At 40.9% G+C, this 22,344-nt stretch overlaps 1 long non-coding RNA gene and 1 pseudogene across 1 annotated transcript; both read right to left on the bottom strand.

Annotated features, from left to right (window-relative positions):
* Nucleotides 1–1,372: 1,372 nt before the first annotated feature.
* On the bottom strand, nucleotides 1,373–4,237 carry LOC139951775 (uncharacterized; annotated as a pseudogene).
* Nucleotides 4,238–4,463: 226 nt separating this feature from the next.
* Nucleotides 4,464–9,291, bottom strand: LOC139951776 (uncharacterized). The gene is made up of 5 exons (XR_011787841.1): nucleotides 9,185–9,291; nucleotides 8,498–8,659; nucleotides 7,601–7,698; nucleotides 6,550–6,607; nucleotides 4,464–5,025 (listed from the first exon to the last, which is right to left on the bottom strand). It is a non-coding gene; the product is annotated as an uncharacterized lncRNA (long non-coding RNA).
* Nucleotides 9,292–22,344: the final 13,053 nt, after the last annotated feature.

Genomic DNA, 22,344 nt, shown 5'->3' with positions numbered 1-22,344 from the left:
AACTTTGTTGTAGTAGTTTTGTTTGTTGTGAAGAGTGAATATCAATAGATGTGTAAATTGGACCCCTTAAAGAAACTGAACACCTTTGGTTATTGTGAAAATTTGAACTCAATTGGTCGTCGAAGTAGTAACATAATGGAAGAAAAACACCCTTGTTTACACGATCTCTTGTGCTTTTAGATGCTTGATTTTGAGACCTTAAAACAAATTGTAAGTCCCGAAATCAATTTTTTGTTCATAAACTAGTGGAAAATTACTTCTTTCTCATTACTTCAGAAGGGAAAAATTTCTCAAATGTTTTAAACTATCAACAGCTCTCCGTTGCTCTTTAACAAGTCAGTCTTTATGCTGACAGTGATTACCAATAGTGTCCAGTGCCTTCAGGGTCAACCTAATAACTCGCTATTAAAAGTACCATCAATTGGTTCCATATAAAGGCTTTGTACTACATATTTTAGTACTTTATACAATGTAACGAACGGTTGATTGTAGAATGAAACTATGGTTCTACTCTGGTTTTTCATTTAAAGATCACCAAGTGGTACTTTTAATTAAACATAGCATACAACATCAACTGAAATTATCTTCAAGTACGCGCTAATTCTCCAATCAAATTGGCAGAATGGAGTGGTGATAAAAACCTATATTGCACGGCTAATATCACTACCATGCGTCATGTGTGTCACGCGCCAAGTTTGCTTAAAGATAAATACGTTATCACACGCTCGCTCGTGGAAATACGGAAAATATAGCGCGTCTGCGTCCCATATCCAACTCGGCCTTCGGCCTCTTTGGATATGGAACGCAGAGGCGCTATATTTTTCCGTATTCCACTCGCGTTGTGTGATAACTTATTTAATAAGATACTAAAAGCTTTAAGCTCAATACTCTACAGATCTGAAACAGCAATAACATTTCATAAACCTCCCCCAGAATAGATAGCATAGAATAATAACTTTCTAGAAGTTTGAGTCCAGACACCAATTGTAAAACTATAGTTAAGTTCGGGAAACAAATAAAATGCAAAAACAAACAAAAACCAGAACCTTAAAAATAAAACAATAATGCTGAAAAATACTGATACTGATAACGCACTGCAGGCAAATTTCATGTAGCTGCTTAAACAGACAATTTTGCTTAACATTTCCTTGTCTGCTGAGCAAATTTAAGCAGGACAAGAAATGTGTTTGTGCCATGGAATTATATATACGAACTAGAGGGCACAAGAGCGATGCTTCGTGCACAAACGCCACGGGACCGCAAGATGATAAGCGCATCATTCTGCACGCGCGTTGAATACGAAATACATGTTTGAATTTTTGTATTGAACGCTCACAGCGATGCTGTTTGTTCAACTTACAAAATGGCCGCACAAACACACGCTGTGAGATAGCTGTGTTGTCAACTTAAAAAATGGTCGCCTGCTCGCATACCGGGGCGCGTATATAGGTCAGTGCGCGCTCTAGTTCTTATATATAACTCTACGGTTTGTGCTTGCTAAAAGTAGCTATATGAAATTGGGCACTGATGTTAATGCTACTGTACAAGTACATTGCATGGTTTGTTAATACTATCACAGGCAGTACGCATCTTAATTAAAAAACAAAACAATAAGGACTGAACACGTTTGGTTTTTGTCAAAGACCAGTATTCTTACTCGGTGTATCCGAACATATATGCATAAAGAAACAAGAATGTGGAAATTTGGACTCAACTGTTCATTGAAGTTGCAAGAAACTGATGAAAGAAAAAATCACCCTTGTTGTATAAAATAGTGTGCTTCTGGCCAATTTTTATATATATTATTTTAGTGAGAAATTATCTCTTTATAGGAAGTCGTTTCTCACAATGTTTTATACTATCAACAGTCTTCCGTTGCTCGTTACCAAGTAATGTTTTATGCTAAGAAAGGCCTATTTTGAGTAATTACCAAATGTGTACAGTGCCTTTAAAACAGTAAGTTAACTTTGTTCCTTGTTATAAGTTTTGCTTTTTATACAAACCCTACTATCCCATATAACATCATATAATTGTTTTAATTTGTTGTTGTATTCATGCCCTTACGGAAAGGGTCTGCTTTGTGTATGGCATCCTGTCACATAATTTGATATTAACAAGTCCACGGTGCTAATTCATTTAGGGGTCAGCACTGCATACCAGTTGATTATGAGTAATGGGGAGAGGGTGATAGTATAAAACTTTGTGAGCTCAAATTTTCTCAGGTTTGTTATTTTGTGCATATGTTGAGATACACCAACTGTGAAGACTAGTGTTTGACAATTACCAATAGTGTCCAGTGTCTTAAAAGCCAAGTTAAATAATTATACATCTGAGGTGGTTTAATACATTTTAAAGCAACTGGTACAACTGTAGCGTCATTGTTGCAGTTAATATGTATAAAACTCAAGAATAACAAAACAATAAAACCTAATTAAAAAACTTCGGGATTGACGCCTTCTTCCGGTACTTTCTTATGGCTGATGCTTCTGGTGTGATGACCAGGAAACGCTGCAGAGAGCTCATCACCTTGGGATTTCTGTGGTGAACCCCAAGGTGATGGGATGACAGCATCTTTTCTTGGAGATTTCTCCGTTGATCGTGTTGGCGATGGAGGCTCTGAACCGACTGACTTTGGTGAAGCATTACCAAATTCATCACTGTGACAAAAATGATGCCGTCTGAGCGACTGGACTTCAAAATGGTTGACCTCACCAGTCTTATCTGACCTCTCCTTAGGATTTTGCTTGGTGACCACCTGAACCTCAAGATTCCCATTGGTGTTCTGGTCGGCAGACTATGGGGCTCTCTTGATGGGCTTGGGTACCATCACTATGGACTATGATGACAGGTGTTTTGGATGAGGCCTGTTGAGCTGCTCACAGTTTGAATCATACTCCCAATCAATCAAGTCAAGCGCCATCTAGAGGCTCGAGCCTGCTCAGTGATTTTTCTCCAGATGTTCCGGTCCAGCATGAAGGAGCGTAGTTCTTCAGCGCTGGTCAAGCCGATGTCTCATTTCAGTGTGTCTAGGTAGGAGAGTCATCTTCTCCCACGAGAAGCCTTGCCTTGGGTGGGCTCCCAGAGGATGATTGGGCAAGGGGCAAGCTCTGAGTGGCGGACACAGTGCCAAGCAAGCTTGAGGCGGCGTTCACGAATCTTCTCTGTAGCCTTTGGCCAGCCATTGGAGTTTCTCATGTGGTCTTGCCAGGGGATGTTTAGGGTCATACGCTGCATCCTGGTGTAGCAACCATCCAGAGACTTCTCCATCCTGGTGGTTAGGGTCTAGGTCTCATCTCTGTATAGTAGCACTGACTCCACTGTTGTGACAAAAGGTGATCTTTTCACTCCCACTCCAGCGCTGCTGCGTGCTGCAGATGAAAATAAACATTACACAATAACTTTACATTTCTAATACAAGCAATTTGGAAAGAAACAACACGAATTTTCACTACTGGCACTACAATTATTTATTGTTAATAGGGTTATGGGTCAGTCAGTTTTTTAAACCCAGGATTTGAGCTGCCTCTAGCCATCGGGCTAGCTCGGTGGTCTAGTTGTAGGACATCTGCTTTAGCAATGCAAAGGTCGCGCGTTCAAATCCCACTCGAGTGATTTGCATATTATATTTGTTTTCACAGGGTACAGTGGTTAAAACACATCAGTATAAAGGTTAAAAACAAATTATAAACCCAGAAATGGTTCAGTTAATAAATGCATTCTCATTCAGGGACAATCGATAAAAGGAATGACGATCTCAAAAACAAGTACAAAGTTGTATCTTTAAAGGGTTTTGGTACCTTTTGTATAACAATTTTGCCCATTACATAAATCCCTATGCACTGTAATGATGTACATGTATTATACAATTTTAGCAACATTAGTTTTAAAGTTTTGCGAAGAAAACAAAAGGCAAAATCAAACAGCAAGGTTTTCAGGAGAGTAGCGTAAATACGTTTTACATGCTAAGATCACTTTTGTTTCATGAATCGAAAACTACTTTCATAATATTTTTTTACTCATGTCTCAAAACTTACAACCTCAGCAAGGCAAGTAATATTTTAGAAGCCTTCTACCACCATTATCTTCAAACCGGATAGTTTAATGTATATCTGTTGACATTGAGTTTTGTGTTGTACAAAAGGTATCCAAACCCTTAAGTACGGTGTTGCTGAGATGTAATCTTGAATAAGAAAAAAAACAGTGTCTCTTACACAGTCTTCCTCCGCTTCCTGTTATCCTTCATTTGACTCTCCAGCTCAGCTCTTTTGCTCTCTTGGATTTTGTGCAACTGAGAAAATGAGAAAACATTTATGTTATAATTTCTTTAGAGTGACCATTAGCATCGGCGTCAATCTGTCTTGAAAGATGGGGGGAGGAACATCGTTAGTCATACCATCTACGGCGTGGGGTCCGGCCTCGAGTAAGGGCCCCAGGAAAATTTTAAGGCCATTTATGCTCTCTAGTGCAATCTTATGAGTCTGAGGGAAGATGTGCCCCATCTGAGATCTTGGAATTTAATGGCTATTTCGAGCTATGACAAATGATGCACCATTTAATTGCTATCCTGGTTATTAGCTAAAAACCAACTCAGTTATAGCTGCGTATACAAATTATTTCTACATATAATGCTCAGACGGCGGTTCATTCCTAGCATCGTCAAGGGTGGATTAAGACAGGAAATTCTATAAAGGGGGTGGGGGCTTGTTGGTAGGGCAAACCAATTAAAGATGGAGCATGCTATAAAGCGGAACGCAAAACCTTTTTCGGAAAAAAACTTGGGAAAACTTTGCATTCAAGGTGTTCTCTGGTGCAAACTTAGGCCAATAGGCAAAACGAATGGAACAGAACATTTATAAAGCCTTTTAAATGTGAGCAGCAGTTGTATAACCTTTTTGGTTAACATCATCTTCATGTGGGGATCTATAAGCATGCTCGTGTGAAACCTTTACGGCGTGGGTCGGGCTCGTTTGAGGGGCCTGGGAACAGTTCACATTCTAGATGCTCTGTGGTGCAATCTTAGGGCAACTGTCAACAAGAGGCAAAAAGAATGGAATAGAGCAAAGCCTTTAAAATGTGAGCAGCAGTAACCTTTTGAGTTAACAGCATCTTCAAGTACGGATCTACATGACACAAGTTGTAGGGGGCAAATCTGTCAAAGAGTGGCATGCGAGTGTGAAATCTTTACGGCATGAGTCCAGGCTTGCCTAAAGACTCTGGACACTATTGGTAATTTTCAAAGACCAGTCTTCTCACTTGGTGTATCTCAAAATGCCTAAAATAACAAACCTGTGAAAATCTGAGCTCAATCGTTCGTTGCGAGATATTAATGCACAAAACAAAAAAACACCTGTCACACAGAGTAGTGTGCTTTCAGATGCTTGATTTCGAGACCTTGCATTCTAAATCTGAGATCTTGAAATGAATTTCATGAAAAATTACTTCTTTCTCGGGAACTACGACACTTCAGAGGGAGCCGTTTCTCACAATGTTTGATACTGTCAACCTCTCCCCATTGCAAGTTACCAAGTGAGGTTTTAGGCTGACAATTATTTTGAGTCACTACCAATAGTGTCCACTGCCTTTAATCAGGCCTGGATCCTAGATGCTGTTTGGCTTCTCACACTAATGCTCAAACGTTGACAAAATTGCACCTCCCCCTTGAAACAGTGGAAGGGACTATCCCCCCCCCCACCCCCCCCCCCCCCATTTTTGAAGGGTGGAGGGCATAAACTCAAATGTTTGCCGTATCTAATGACGTGTCTTTATCTTGAAACTCAAGTATTGCACCGTATAAGACCAAACCCTGTGTCCCGTCAATGGCATCAATCATAATGTTTGAGCATTCGTGTGAGAAGCCAAATAGCATAGGGTCCAGGCCCGCTTATAGACGATGTGACCTATGTTTACATTCAAAACACCCTCTGTTGACAAAACACTCTATACGTCATGTTTCGTCGGGCACCTGAGTTGCGCAGTCACAGTAAGATTGCGTACACTTTCTAGCTGGCTGCCAAAACACAAAGGTTTTGCCCGGCAGTATGGGCGCAAATCATGTTATGGTTTTCGTGTGATGTCAGAGGTCACATCGTCTATAGGCACAGGAAAATTCTGCATTTTAGATGCTCTGTGGTGCAATCTTTGGTCAATTTTGAGAGGGGACGTTTGATATAGTGTCCCCCACCCTTCTAAAAAGTTGTGTCATCCTTAGCCCCCAGGATTAATGCCCATGGCGAGACACAGGGTTGGTCTTACACAGTGCAATACTTTGGCTTCATGATCAAGGGGGTCAAAAAAATAGGGGGGGACATTTGATATTGTGCCCCTCTCCCCTTGTCACACCCCACCCCCACCTATTTGATGCCCACCACCATTAGTAGAATTTGAAACTTTGTATGGTGGAATTATAACTATAAGAACATTTTGCGATAACACCATGTGAGTCTCTTTTTGAATAGTGTTGGTTAGGAAAAGAACTATTGGTTAAAGACTCATGTTTCTATTAATATACGCTGATCATCTACAGGAGAAAAATCATAAGACTGTACTTACCGTTTGTCTAGACGCTACTGCTCGCCGAATGTACTTCTGTAGGGCTTCTCTACGCAACCTACAATAGACAACAAATATCGGACAAATTTACATCAGCTGCTGTTAAACGAAGAAATTCAGTCTGAATGATCTACATGTGTAGTTGCATGTTTTGTGTGCATTTGATCACTAGGCATAGTTAATTTTTTACAGTATTACATTTAACAATCACCAGTTTCTTAAAAGCTCAGAAATGCCTAGTTCATTTTGATGGGCCATAATAAATAATTTGCAGATATTAATTACCTATTTGTCTTTTTAAAGACAAATTTGTCTTTTTAAAGACAAATAAAGCACTTGTGTTTTAATCCAACGAAGTCTTTTGGGGAAAAAAGTACCTACATGTGAGGTGAAACTAAACATGGATTGGAAATCACTAACAAGGCAATACTTTTTTTAGAAACCTCTTTCATCAGTGAAAAGGGTACAAAAGAATTTAGGCTTTGCATGGTGAGGTATCAATATATATTTGGTTTGCAGTAACAAACACCATGTGTGTTTCTACTTGCCAGGTAGAGTTTGTTCTTTAGAGAACTGTCTTGCTTTATTTTACTACCGCAAAGAGTAGAATATCAGATTTTGGGGAAACTTGTTCTGAAAAGAACTGTCCTGCTTTGTAAATATACCCTAGCAGGTACAACTACTTTAGCTTTATAGGATCATAATTAACCGCACTACCCCGGAGTCAGTCTCTTGACGATGACTAGAGCAAGCTAGTCAAAATGTTGAGACCAATTCAAGAACTGAATAGTGATTTGGTTCCCTATTGGGCAATCCCTATAGGCTTCTGCTTGCTTTTTGTTGATATGTCTCTAAATATTTTACTAATAATGCAAAAGTTATACATTTCTACTTATTGTTGCTGTGTGTTTTGAAGTTTTTAAAGCCTGGGTGAATAAATAAATAAACAAATAAATAAACTACTTGATGGATTGGTATTGGACGAAAATTAAGTACAGTTTCAATAAAAAGGGACAAAGCTTTATGGAAAGATTTCTCCAAATGTAATAACCTGTGTGGAGCTCCTGGTTGTCTCTTAGTCTTTTATCCATATGCTTCAAGTCCTCTGCATTGTTCTCACTAAGCCTCTTCCTTGATTCAACCTCTTCCCTGCAAACGGCCAATCAAAACAAACAAAGCTCGGTAAATAACACCAAACTCACAAATCTCAACTCATGTTAATCCGGCATGGTTAGGCCTGTCGTCTTCTTGATACTCCAAGGGTTTATGAAGATGCACCAAAAATTCAATCCATACTCAGTGAAATCCATACTCATACTCTTGAAATACATAATTCTAAAAACACCCCCTTTCTGGAGCTCCGGCCCTGGCCCCACGCGTCGACCTGGTATTCTTTTAAAACGTAAGAGCCCATAATTTAATAACAACAAGTATGCTAGTAGCTAGGTTAAACAACAGAGGAACCGCAGTTGAAATGACCAGATAGAGAAAGGACCAATAACACTATAATTAATACCAGTAACAGCCACCAGACTTGAGATTTGCTGAATTGGGCCCGCCAGACACACCCCCCCCCTCTCCTGGGTTAAAGATCTGAGGAACCACCTAAAACCAAGTTGAAATGACCAATGATGACACTATTCCCAATACCAGTATCAGCCACCAGACAAAGGTTTTGCCGCATTAGGCCTGCCAGACCCCCCCCCCCCCCACGTTAAATATCAGACCCCCTTGTAAACCAAGTTGAAATGACAAATGATGACACTATTCCCAATACCAGTATCAGCCGCCCGACAAAAAAATTGCTGCATCCAGGGGCCCGCCAGACACCCAAAATACCACTTCCAGGTGACTTTAACAGCCCAATAAAACTTCTGTCCAGAAATTAATCACAGAAGATGTTCAACTGCCTCACTGGCTGATGACCATTATGCAATACAAGACCTACCATTGGAACTAGTTGTGGTATTGGCAGTCTGTTTTTCAGCTGAAGTGCCAGGCGGAACATGTCAGTACTGGGCAGGCCCGCCCACCGTCGCCCACCATGGCTACAACACTGATCATCACCAATGAAGGTAAGTATTACAGTTCCAACATCAAGAGTACTGTACTGTAAACAAAAAAGGTGAAAGCAAATGAGAAAATTGGAAAGAAGTTGTTCAATCTTCACTTACCTTCATCCATTGTTGAAATGAACGAGCTTTACCACTGATTGGTGATATCTTTACCTCTTCCACAGAATAGAAGAAGCAGGCGTGGGTAAACAAAGCACACATCACATATCCGTAGACAACGAAACAGGCCTAGGCCTAGTGTCAATTATTAATATTTTTTTTATAGGTAATACAGCATGTACACAAAACAATGAGATCAACTAGATTATTATTAGGCCCAAAGAGAAGAAACACAGCACTAGTAACCTTAATAATCAACCACTTGATGATTGGGTACTCCGGAACTTCTGTAACTACGGTAAAACACTACCATATCGTAACTGGTAAATAACAAACTTTCCCATGCACGCAGCAAACCATCAATGATTGATCATCACAGTCACACTGATCACGAGCCCCATACTTAAAAAATACCAATATCCCATCTTTAGAGATAACAAAATAAGAAAAGTCCTACTCACTTTTATACTGCACGGACGCGCGAGAATTAACTGGTTGATGGATGAAGAATAATCTGTGATTTTTAAGGCGATTTCGTGAAATTATTGGAGAACATTGGTGAAGAACAATTGGCGATATAATTTAAATCATAATGAAATTAGCCTGTCAATAGAGGGCGCTATCAAAGTTCAATTTGTATGACTTTTTCCAATATTTTTGTGCAGAAATCCAGCCTTCTATTTATTTGGTCGTTATTATACAGCATTTTTTGTATGACTTTTTCCAATATTTTTGTGCAGAAATCCAGCCTTCTATTTATTTGGTCGTTATTATACAGCATTTTTCTTCATAATATGAGCAGTGGAACGTATTGCCTGCCAGGAAATAGACTGGAACGTAGGCCTAATTTCATTATGCCTGGAAGCACAAACACTTGCTAAGCACAGAAAAAAGCTTAAAGGCAGTGGACACTATTGGTAATTACTCAAAATAATTATTAGCATAAAACCTTACTTGGTTATGAGTAATGGGGAGAGGTTCGTAATATAAAAGATTGTGATAAACGGCTCCCTCTGAAGTGGGTAGTTTTCGAGAAAGAAGTAATTTTCCACGAATTTGATTTCGAGACCTCAAGTTTAGAATTTGAGGTCCCGAAATCAAGCATCTGAAAGCACACAATTTTGTGTGACAAGGGTGTTTTTTTTCTTTCATAGTTATCTCGCAACTCCGACGACCAATCGAGCTCAAATTTTCACAGGTTTGTTATTATATGCATATTATGTTGAGATACAACAAGTGGGAAGACTGGTCTTTGACAATTACCAATAGTGTCCAATGGCTTCTGGCGACCCCAAAATTTAATGTAAGAAGCGTCACTGCGGTAATGCTTCTCATATTGTGTTTCTATAGGAACTATTCTTCCCATTATGACAATGAAACTCTGAAAAACCAGTGGAAAAAAATGTAAGTGGTAAGAAGTACGACAGCTTTGGATAGTACAATGCATCGTTTAAGAAGTACATTTACGTCCGGGTATGGAAAACGGGGTACCACTTTTTATTCCCTCCCCCCCCCCCCCCAAATTGAATATAAAAGCATTACCGCAGTAACGCTTCTCGGATTGTATCCCTATTGTATCCTAATTTGACTGAATTCTTTCCAGTTGGACCATATTGAACTCTGGAATGCCATAAAACTTTATACATGCGGTGAGGAGTAGGGCCTATAGCAGTTGGATAGTAGGCCCTACAGTGCAAGTTTTAGATAAAAATTATAAAATTATACTTCGCTTCCTGTTACAAACGCTTGACCCCCCCCCCCCCGATCATAACACGCATTACCGCGGTAATGCTTCTCAGATTATATTCCTATTGGGATTATCCTTCCTATTTTTATTCTCCCAAAAAATTAAAATGAGAAGCGTTAAAGGGAAGGTACACGTTTGGTAGTTACTCAAAACAATTAACTTAAAAACTGACTTGGTAACGAGCATTGGAGAGCGGTTGTTCATGGTATAAAACATTCTGGGAAACGACTCCCTCCGAAGTAACGTAATTTTTGAGAAAGGGGTTATTTCTAACTAAAATATTAAAAGACTTCTAGCTAAAAGTATTTTATTCCTATCTGCAAGCACACTTCGATGGCCAATTGAGCCAAAATTATGACAGGCTTGTTATTTTATGCTTATGATGGGATACACTAAGTGAGAATACTGGTCTTTGACAATTACCAAACGTGTACAGTGCCTTTATTGCCTCCCAGATTGTATTCCTATAGATAATGTTCAACTTTCAAATAATGGGTCAGTAAAAACTTATAACTGCGGTGAAGCTTAGTAAACAGCTTTAGATAATTGCATTTTGAGAAACATTTCATCTTTTTTGTACATTAAGGGGATGAAAAAGGGGTAACAATTTTGAACCCCTCTCACAAATTGAACATAAGAATCGTTACAGCGGTAATGCTTTCCAGCTTGTATTCCTATATAAAGGGAAAATTCTTTCCATGTTGACACAAATTACACAGGTTTTTAAAAACGCAATCACTTTTTGAAATGTTTTGTTGCAGATTAATTCTTTGTTTGAAGTTCTGGCATAAAGAATCGTTAACCAACGGTCTTTAAAACAAACACTTCTCAAAACAGATGTTTTACTGTGTACTATCTCTTTAATAAAACTTCCACCGTGCAAAGTTTCAAATCATATCAAAGGAAATTACTGACTGGGCAAATTGTAAATGATTTTGGGGTGAACAAAGACAAATTCACTGGAGTGGGATACAAACCAAATAACTTAAGGTTTTTCCGGATTTTTTATAGGTTAACAAATCATAATTCACACAGGCCCCTTTTCCTTTGACATTTTGACTAAACAATGCACGGTTGTTTTACAGGGCAGGGGTATTTCTACTATTTTTTAACAATGATCAGTCTACATCACACAGTTGTTTCCTGTTTCACATGACCAATGCATTTATTTTACTCAAAAGCCATACTTGTACACTGAATGTTAAGCTATATTTTTCTCTGCCTCAATAAACAGATTTGTTTATTGGTTATCCTTTACAAAACCAATTGTTTGTACTTGATTTCATGAAGATAAATGTAAGTTTGAATGAATAAAAAACCTGGCAACACAAATTGAACATTTTAAAACTTACTATAGCTTAGACCTAATGGCAAAAGAAAACACTTCAAAGTAAAGTGATTGATAATTATGTTAATGAGCATTACCAGCAATGACATACGGATACTAAAAATAACATAATGCCAGGGAGCTGATACACAGTCGAGTTATGATAATGCATTAAAGTTAATAAACTGCAAACTAAGAAAGCTTAGACGGAAGTTTTACTGAAAATTCATGAAATTTATAAAAATCCATTCATAAATACCCAAGACAGTTTCGCTACTCCTATTGGTTGAGAGCGCTACACCTGAGGTGTTTAAATGGTTGAGAATGACCAGGGCCCAATTTTATGGCTCTGCTTACTGCCGAATTCCGCGCTTACCATCACGATTCCCCGCTTACGTGCAAGCGCCAAATTTCTGAGCTAGGCTTTTAAGCGTAGAATGCCTAGAAGCGTGGAGTAGGCTTGCGCAAAAGCCAAAATTCGTCGCAAGCCCGTGAAATACACTTGCCATATACACATAATTCACTGCTTCCGTAAGCGCTGATTCTTTGCTTACGGAAAGCAGAGCCATGATATTGGGCCCAGCTGGAGCTGTTTATAACCAGCTTTCTGTGCTAGCCTTTTAAGCAGAGAATGCCTAGAAACGTGGAGTAGGCACGCGCAAAAGCCAAAATTCGCCGCTAACCGGTGAAATACGCTTGTCGAATACACAGAATTCCCATGAAATTAGGCCCAGCTGGAGCTGTTTATAACCGGATTTCTTTGCTAGCCTTTTAAGCGTAGAATGCTTAGATACGTGGAGTAGGCATGCGCAAAAGCCAAAATACGCCGCTAACTTGTGAAATACGCTTGCCGTATACACAGAATTCCCTGCTTCCTTAAGCGCTGATTCTCTGCTTATCGTAAGCAGTGCCATGAAATTGGGCCCAGCTGGAGCTGTTTATAACCGGCTTTATGTGCTAGCCTTTAAAGCGTAGAATGCCTAGAAACATGGAGTAGGCACGCACAAAAGCCAAAATTTGCCGCTAACCCGTGAAATATGCTTGCTGTATACACAGAATTCCCTGCTTCGGAGAGCGCTGATTCTCTGCTTACGGTAAGCAGTGCCATGAAATTGGGCCCAGCTGGAGCTGTTTATAACCAGCTTTCTGTGCTAGCCTTTTAAGCAGAGAATGCCTAGAAACGTGGAGTAGGCACGCGCAAAAGCCAAAATTCGCCGCTAACCGGTGAAATACGCTTGTCGAATACACAGAATTCCCTGCTTCCGTAAGCGCTGATTCTCTGCTTACCGTTAGCAGTGCCATGAAATTAGGCCCAGCTGGAGCTGTTTATAACCGGATTTCTTTGCTAGCCTTTTAAGCGTAGAATGCTTAGAAACGTGGAGTAGGCATGCGCAAAAGCCAAAATACGCCGCTAACTTGTGAAATACGCTTGCCGTATACACAGAATTCCCTGCTTCCTTAAGCGCTGATTCTCTGCTTATCGTAAGCAGTGCCATGAAATTGGGCCCAGCTGGAGCTGTTTATAACCGGCTTTATGTGCTAGCCTTTAAAGCGTAGAATGCCTAGAAACATGGAGTAGGCACGCACAAAAGCCAAAATTTGCCGCTAACCCGTGAAATATGCTTGCTGTATACACAGAATTCCCTGCTTCGGAGAGCGCTGATTCTCTGCTTACGGTAAGCAGTGCCATGAAATTGGGCCCAGCTGGAGCTGTTTATAACCGGTTTTATGTGCTAGCCTTTCAAGCGTAGAATGCCTAGAAACGTCATGCGCAAAAGCCAAAATTCGCCGCTAACCAGTGAAATATGCTTGCCGTATACACAGAATTCCCTGCTACCGTAAGCGCTAATTATCTGCCTACCGTAAGCAGTGCCATGAAATTGGGCCCAGCTGGAGCCGTTTATAACCGGATTTCATTGCTAGCCTTTTAAGCGCAGAATGCCTAGAAATGTGGAGTAGGCACGCGCAAAAGCCAAAATTTTCCGCTAACCCGTGAAGTACGCTTGCCGTATACACAGAATTCCCTGCTTCGGTAAGCACCGATTCCCTGCTTCGGTAAGCACTGATTCTCTGCTTACTGTAAGCAGAGCCATGAAATTGGGCCCAGCTGGAGCTGTTTATAACCGGCTGGTTTCCGCGTGTCAGGCTTGCACGTACGCCAATATACTCATGCCAAACACGCAATTCATAGCTTTTAGTAACAGGGCATAATGTAAGTGCGCACACATATCTATTTCTAAGCGCGCTTTTTAACAAAAGGGCATTACTATTAATGGGAATAAAAGAGTAGTTACTTGTTCTTAAACGTATGTTGCCGTGCAATAAAGGCCCTCGCCATCTGCTCGGGCCTTTATCACCTGGCAATGACCCTGCTGGTTTTAAAGGGCCAATAAAGAATTTGTCGCTTCCCTTTTGTTCCCCTATCAAACGTCCATCAATTGAACAGATAAACAGTTCTTGAACTTGGTTCATGATCTGCTCTAATGAACAGGTTATGAACTGTTTTAGGCATGGTCATTGACTGATCATGAACATTCTTGAAAGTTCATCGAGCCTGATGGGGTATATTGGTTAAATGCATAGAGCTATATATACATACGTATATACAGCTGTATTGTTTGATGACAATTAGTTAACAACAGGGTGGACCACGTGAAGGTTGTCATCTCCCACCCCACAAAAGGGATCGTAATAAATTTGAGTGTGTAACCATTACAACAATTGCTTATTTGTAATGTTACCCCTCTCTGAAAATTATTTATCACTATTATTTTATATTATTATTATAATATAAAATCTTGTTAATGAGTACTCTATTCAGCTAAGACAATGCCATGACCTTTGTAATTATTAAACCTTGTTAATGAGTACTCCATACAGCTAAGACAATGTCATGACCCTTGTAATTATAAAACCTTGTTAATGAGTACTCTATACAGATAATGTCATGACCTTTGAAATTATTAAACCTTGCCAATGAGTACTCTATACAGCTAAACAATGTCAATACCTTTGTAATTAAATAACATCGTTAATGAGTACCCTATGACATTGTCAACACCTTTGTAGTTAAATCACCTCGTTAATGAGTACTCTATGACAATGTCATTCCCTTTGTAATTAATTAACCTCGTTAATGAGTACTCTATGACATTGTCATTCCCTTTGTAATTAAATAACCTCGTTAATGAGTACTCTATGACATTGTCATTCCTTTTGTAATTAATTAACCTCGTTAATGAGTATTCTATGACATTGTCATTTCCTTTGTAATTAAATAACCTCGTTAATGAGTTCCCTATGACATTGGTAATACCTACGTAATTAAATCATCTCATTGGTGAGTACTCTATGACATTGTCATTCCCTTTGTAATTAATTAACCTCGTTAATGAGTACTCTATGACATTGTCATCACCTTTGTAGTTATATAACCTCGTTAATGAGGTCTCTATGACATTGTCATTCCCTTTGTAATTAATTAACCTCGTTAATGAGTACTCTATGACAATGTCATTCCCTTTGTAATTAATTAACCTCGTTAATGAGTACTCTATGACATTGTCATTCCCTTTGTAATTAAATAACCTCGTTAATGAGTACTCTATGACATTGTCATTCCTTTTGTAATTAATTAACCTCGTTAATGAGTATTCTATGACATTGTCATTTCCTTTGTAATTAAATAACCTCGTTAATGAGTTCCCTATGACATTGGTAATACCTACGTAATTAAATCATCTCATTGGTGAGTACTCTATGACATTGTCATTCCCTTTGTAATTAATTAACCTCGTTAATGAGTACTCTATGACATTGTCATTCCCTTTGTAATTAATTAACCTCGTTAATGAGTACTCTATGACATTGTCATTCCCTTTGTAATTAATTAACCTCGTTAATGAGTACTCTATGACATTGTCATCACCTTTGCAATTATTTAACCTCATAATGAGTATTCTATGACATTGTCATCACCTTTGGTATTAATTTACCTCGTTAATGAGTACCCTATGACATTGTCAATACCTTTGTAATTAAATCAGCTCTTTAATGAGTACTCTATGACATTGTCATGACCTTTGTAATTAAATAACCTAGTTAATGAGTACTCTATGACATTGTCATTCCCTGTGTTATTAACTAACCTCGTTAATGAGTACTCTATGACATTGTCATGACCCTTGTACCTAAATAAACTCGTTTAATGAGTACTCTTAACCAACCTCCATTTTCACACGACACAATGGCATGACCTTTCACATTAAAAGCTTTATTCAGAGTTACCAACAAAAAACCATGGTGGCCACCATGTAAGCTACCCCAGAACAAATACCATGTAACTAATTAGACTTATAAATAATTGATAGACAGAATGACACATTACAAAAGTTACATTTTATATTTGATTCATTATTCAAATTAAGTAGTAACAATACAAAACTTAATGTCTAATAAACACTTAAAAATTCTCTTTTCATTTGTTATGAATTTACTACAAATAAAATTATGTTGTTTCGTATTTTGTAATTAGCAAACTGCATTACAAACTAACTTAACTTGTTTCATGGTTGTAATGCGGTACTTCATTACGCACATGAAACTTTTACATACTTGCAATAAGGTACTTTATTGCAAGCATGTTATAATTACATGATTGTAATGAAGTACCTCATTACAAACATGCAACTGTTGTATGTGAATACATGAACTTGTATAGTACCTCGATACAAGTTTATTATGTATTCTGTCTACATACTTGCAAGTATGTTGACAATATTTCTAAAAGCACATATACTTCCAAGAATGAATTAAACAGGCCAACGAAATGTGAAATCTTCACAAATCTTTTTTTTTGTTATTGTAAGTGACATAATATCTAGCCTATGTGGCTCCATACTGCAGAAGGAAGGCTTCTTCATCACCATTCCACCTTGATCTTTCTTGTGCTTGTTGCTTGATGTCATCCATCTAAACGCCAACTTGGTCTGTCTCTTCGTCTCATTCGTGTACTTGGGTTCCATTCTGTTGACAATGTGTTCATCTGTTGTCATGACGCCTTAGATGAGGTGGTGATGATGATGTTGTATGCTATGCTGATTTTAAATGGTACATCTACCAATGATTGATGTGCTTCAATCACATGGGATGATGTCCTCTAGGCAGGCACCCTCTGGGATGTGGCTCGTAGTCAGGCACCCTCTGGGATGTGGCTCGTAGTCAGGCACCCTCTAGGATGTGGCTCGTAGTCAGGCACCCTCTGGGATGTGGCTCGTAGTCAGGCACCCTCTGGGATGTGGCTCGAAGTCAGGCACCCTCTGGGATGTGGCTTGTAGTCAGGCACCCTCTGGGATGTGGCTCGTAGTCAGGCACCCTCTGCGATGTGGCTTGTAGTCAGGCACCCTCTGGGATGTGGCTTGTAGTCAGGCACCCTCTGGGATGTGGCTTGTAGTCAGGCACTAAAAAGATTTAAAAAAAAACTCGGCTAGGACAAGCACTTTTAAAGGCATTTATCGAAGGAAAGGAACCTTGTAGGGGATGGGACTTCCAATACCATTTGGGGGTCTAAACCACCATGCTTTGTAAGATGGACCAAGTTTTAAACCGAGACCCAATGAATTAACAAGATCATTTTCTAGCCATCTACCAATGTTTGATGAGCTTCAATCACATGGGATGATGTCCTTTAGGCAGGCACCCTCTGGGATGTGGCTTGTAGTCAGGCACCCTCTGGGATGTGGCTCGTAGTCAGGCACCCTCTGGGATGTGGCTCGTATTCAGGCACCCTCTGGGATGTGGCTCGTAGTCAGGCACCCTCTGGGATGTGGCTCGTAGTCAGGCACTAAAAAGATCCACACAAAAAAACTTGGTTAGGGCAAGCACTTTTAAAGGCATACATCAACTGAAAGGAACCATGTAGGGGATGGGACTTCCAACACCATTTGAGGGTCTAAACCAAAAAGTTTTCTAAGAGGGACCAAGTCTTAAACCGAGACCCCTTGAATTAACAAGATCATTTTCTAGCCATCTACCAATGTTTGATGTGCTTCAATCAAATGGGATGATGTCCTCTAGTCAGGCACCCTCTGGGATGTGGCTTGTAGTCAGGCACCCTCTGGGATGTGGCTTGTAGTCAGGCACCCTCTGGGATGTGGCTCGTAGTCAGGCACCCTCTGGGATGTGGCTCGTAGTCAGGCACCCTCTGGGATGTGGCTCGTAGCCAGGCACCTGAAACTACAACTGCGACTACAACTGCGACTACAACTGCGACTTCAACTGCGACTTCAACTGCGACTTCAACTGCGACTTCAACTGCGACTTCAACTGCGACTTCAACTGCGACTTCAACTGCGACTTCAACTGCGACTTCAACTGCGACTTCAACTGCGACTTCAACTGCGACTTCAACTGCGACTTCAACTGCGACTTCAACTGCGACTTCAACTGCGACTTCAACTGCGACTTCAACTGCGACTACAACTGCGACTACAACTGCGACTACAACTGCGACTACAACTGCGACTACAACTGCGACTACAACTGCGACTACAACTGCGACTACAACTGCGACTACAACTGCGACTACAACTGCGACTACAACTGCGACTACAACTGCGACTACAACTGCGACTACAACTGCGACTACAACTGCGACTACAACTGCGACTACAACTGCGACTACAACTGCGACTACAACTGCGACTACAACTGCGACTACAACTGCGACTACAACTGCGACTACAACTGCGACTACAACTGCGACTACAACTGCGACTACAACTGCGACTACAACTGCGACTACAACTGCGACTACAACTGCGACTACAACTGCGACTACAACTGCGACTACAACTGCGACTACAACTGCGACTACAACTGCGACTACAACTGCGACTACAACTGCGACTACAACTGCGACTACAACTGCGACTACAACTGCGACTACAACTGCGACTACAACTGCGACTACAACTGCGACTACAACTGCGACTACAACTGCGACTACAACTGCGACTACAACTGCGACTACAACTGCGACTACAACTGCGACTACAACTGCGACTACAACTGCGACTACAACTGCGACTACAACTGCGACTACAACTGCGACTACAACTGCGACTACAACTGCGACTACAACTGCGACTACAACTGCGACTACAACTGCGACTACAACTGCGACTACAACTGCGACTACAACTGCGACTACAACTGCGACTACAACTGCGACTACAACTGCGACTACAACTGCGACTACAACTGCGACTACAACTGCGACTACAACTGCGACTACAACTGCGACTACAACTGCGACTACAACTGCGACTACAACTGCGACTACAACTGAGACTACAACTGCGACTACAACTGCGACTACAACTGAGACTACAACTGCGACTACAACTGAGACTACAACTGAGACTACAACTGAGACTACAACTGGGACTACAACTGGGACTACAACTGGGACTACAACTGGGACTACAACTGGGACTACAACTGGGACTACAACTGGGACTACAACTGCGACTACAACTGCGACTACAACTGCGACTACAACTGCGACTACAACTGCGACTACAACTGCGACTACAACTGCGACTACAACTGCGACTACAACTGCGACTACAACTGCGACTTCAACTGCGACTTCAACTGCGACTACAACTGCGACTACAACTGCGACTACAACTGCGACTTCAACTGCGACTACAACTGCGACTACAACTGCGACTACAACTGCGACTACAACTGCGACTACAACTGCGACTACAACTGCGACTACAACTGCGACTACAACTGCGACTACAACTGCGACTACAACTGCGACTACAACTGCGACTACAACTGCGACTACAACTGCGACTACAACTGCGACTACAACTGCGACTACAACTGCGACTACAACTGCGACTACAACTGCGACTACAACTGCGACTACAACTGCGACTACAACTGCGACTACAACTGCGACTACAACTGCGACTACAACTGAGACTACAACTGCGACTACAACTGCGACTACAACTGCGACTACAACTGCGACTACAACTGCGACTACAACTGCGACTACAACTGCGACTACAACTGCGACTACAACTGCGACTACAACTGCGACTACAACTGCGACTACAACTGCGACTACAACTGCGACTACAACTGCGACTACAACTGCGACTACAACTGCGACTACAACTGCGACTACAACTGCGACTACAACTGCGACTACAACTGCGACTACAACTGCGACTACAACTGCGACTACAACTGCGACTACAACTGCGACTACAACTGCGACTACAACTGCGACTACAACTGCGACTACAACTGCGACTACAACTGCGACTACAACTGCGACTACAACTGCGACTACAACTGCGACTACAACTGCGACTACAACTGCGACTACAACTGCGACTACAACTGCGACTACAACTGCGACTACAACTGCGACTACAACTGCGACTACAACTGCGACTACAACTGCGACTACAACTGCGACTACAACTGCGACTACAACTGCGACTACAACTGCGACTACAACTGCGACTACAACTGCGACTACAACTGCGACTACAACTGCGACTACAACTGCGACTACAACTGCGACTACAACTGAGACTACAACTGAGACTACAACTGAGACTACAACTGAGACTACAACTGAGACTACAACTGAGACTACAACTGAGACTACAACTGAGACTACAACTGAGACTACAACTGAGACTACAACTGAGACTACAACTGCGACTACAACTGCGACTACAACTGCGACTACAACTGCGACTACAACTGCGACTACAACTGCGACTACAACTGCGACTACAACTGCGACTACAACTGCGACTACAACTGCGACTACAACTGCGACTACAACTGCGACTACAACTGCGACTACAACTGCGACTACAACTGGGACTACAACTGGGACTACAACTGGGACTACAACTGGGACTACAACTGGGACTACAACTGGGACTACAACTGGGACTACAACTGGGACTACAACTGGGACTACAACTGGGACTACAACTGGGACTACAACTGGGACTACAACTGAGACTACAACTGAGACTACAACTGGGACTACAACTGAAACTACAACTGGGACTACAACTGGGACTACAACTGGGACTACAACTGGAACTACAACTGAAACTACAACTGAAACTACAACTGAAACTACAACTGAAACTACAACTGAAACTACAACTGAAACTACAACTGAAACTACAACTGAAACTACAACTGAAACAGTACTCACAAAACATAGCACAGCAAAGCAAAGCAAAACAGCACAGCATACAGGTCCACCAACAAGCACTTCCAACCGCGGCATATTGGCGAGTCACTCAACCGTGCTGTGTGCAGGTTTCGTAGCAGAAATTTCCACTCAATCACGTGCTTACTTGAGAAGAACTATTCACAACTGGGCTATTCACATTCAAATTAGCCAAGGAGCATGCAAGCCCCACACCAAAAATAACAAAGAAATTGGATCACAAAAGCGCTCTTCTTAATCAATACGATCTTATAGCAGTAGCGATCAATGGAATCTTCACGGGCTTTTACTTTCTGAGTTATAATTGGTCAGCTATGAAATGATGTACGAAGTCATACATCCATGGGCTAGTTCCATAAGCTGTTAAAGGCACTATTTGTAATTACTAAAAAAGATGATTTTTTAGCATTTCCCCCCCGAAAAGTAGACAATCTGACGTGAAATGAAAGTAAAAAAAATAATTACTCACTAATAAGCCTCCAAAAGCACAAAAGTGCGCTCATTTTAGGCAGAATTGCTCCCAAATTCTCGAGACTAAAGATTTGCATAAAAACGAGTATTAATCAAAGACGTTTAATTTACGTCAGATTTTTGCAAAGTTCTTTTTTTTCGCACCATGACTAGAACCACGCACCCAAAATACCCCCTTGCCAAATCCCTATTCAAGGCCTGCGCAAAAAGGGCAGCAAAAAAGCTACTCCTTACCCTAAGGGAAAAAGGCTCAAAACGTACGTTTTTCTTCAAACAATGACACTACACGGAGGCCCATATCGTATCCAAGACATTATTGAATTCGCACATACTATACACCAACGGAAAGCGCTAATCATGGGCTACAGTTTCATGTTTTTGTTTTGTGTATCTGGTTTTGGTATTAGCGATGCAAGCCGACAAAGGAGGGAGCCATTTTCGGCCATTTTGGCGTGTTTGAAAATGCCAGGAATCGGGGTGCCGAAAATGGTTGGCATACAAGTTCGCTCAGAGTCTATGAACTTGACCATTATTCCTGAACTTGGTAGGCTAGAGAAATAATCAGGGTACCTGTGTTTGGCTTGAATAATACCGCATCCGATAATCAACTTGCGGAGACCCTCCATCAACTCCGTGGTGCTCTAAAAAACGTTTAAGCAAGCCTACTCCGAATGGTTGGCACGAAGAGTGTTTTCCGGACGTCAATATTAGCCGTTCTGGAGAGAAATTCAAAGTACAAAGGTTATTTTGAACCCGAAGACATTTTTTGATCCACACATACTATACACCA

The sequence above is a fragment of the Asterias amurensis genome, chromosome 19, assembly GCF_032118995.1.
Source record: "Asterias amurensis chromosome 19, ASM3211899v1".
In the NCBI taxonomy this organism is placed as follows: domain Eukaryota; kingdom Metazoa; phylum Echinodermata; class Asteroidea; order Forcipulatida; family Asteriidae; genus Asterias; species Asterias amurensis.
The sequence above is the reverse complement of the archived record's forward strand: the minus strand, read 5'-3'. Positions and strand labels throughout refer to the sequence as shown.